Here is a 367-nt window from a genome sequence, read left to right on the forward strand (position 1 = left end):
CTGACCAGCACAGAATTTCTGTGTTAATGGAACCAAAGAGTGATCATGAGAGTTATTTGATAAGTAAGACCCACTTGGGCTACTTAATTCGAAATTGGTTGGTCTCCTGCATTCAAATGAGCTAGACTTTCTGACGTAAGCCACAAAAAATGGTAGTAGGCCTCAAAAAGGAAAAGGAAAGGGGAAAAGAGAATTAGTGGTGATAATGCTGTTGGCGTCGCAAACACATGTGAAGGGAAATGGTCCCAACTCTACAACACCGGGTATTCGCAGGAAGTCTCCTCTCCTGGTACTGACCCGGCCCAACGCTGTTTGGCTTCCAAGATCAGACGAGATCGGGCATTGGCAGCGTGGTATGATAGTAGAG

The 367-nt window shown here is 45.8% G+C and overlaps 1 pseudogene; it reads right to left on the bottom strand.

Moving 5' to 3' along the window:
* Positions 1-248: 248 nt before the first annotated feature.
* On the bottom strand, positions 249-367 carry LOC134931451 (5S ribosomal RNA; annotated as a pseudogene).

Source organism: Pseudophryne corroboree, chromosome 5 (genome assembly GCF_028390025.1).
Source record: "Pseudophryne corroboree isolate aPseCor3 chromosome 5, aPseCor3.hap2, whole genome shotgun sequence".
In the NCBI taxonomy this organism is placed as follows: Eukaryota; Metazoa; Chordata; class Amphibia; order Anura; family Myobatrachidae; genus Pseudophryne; species Pseudophryne corroboree.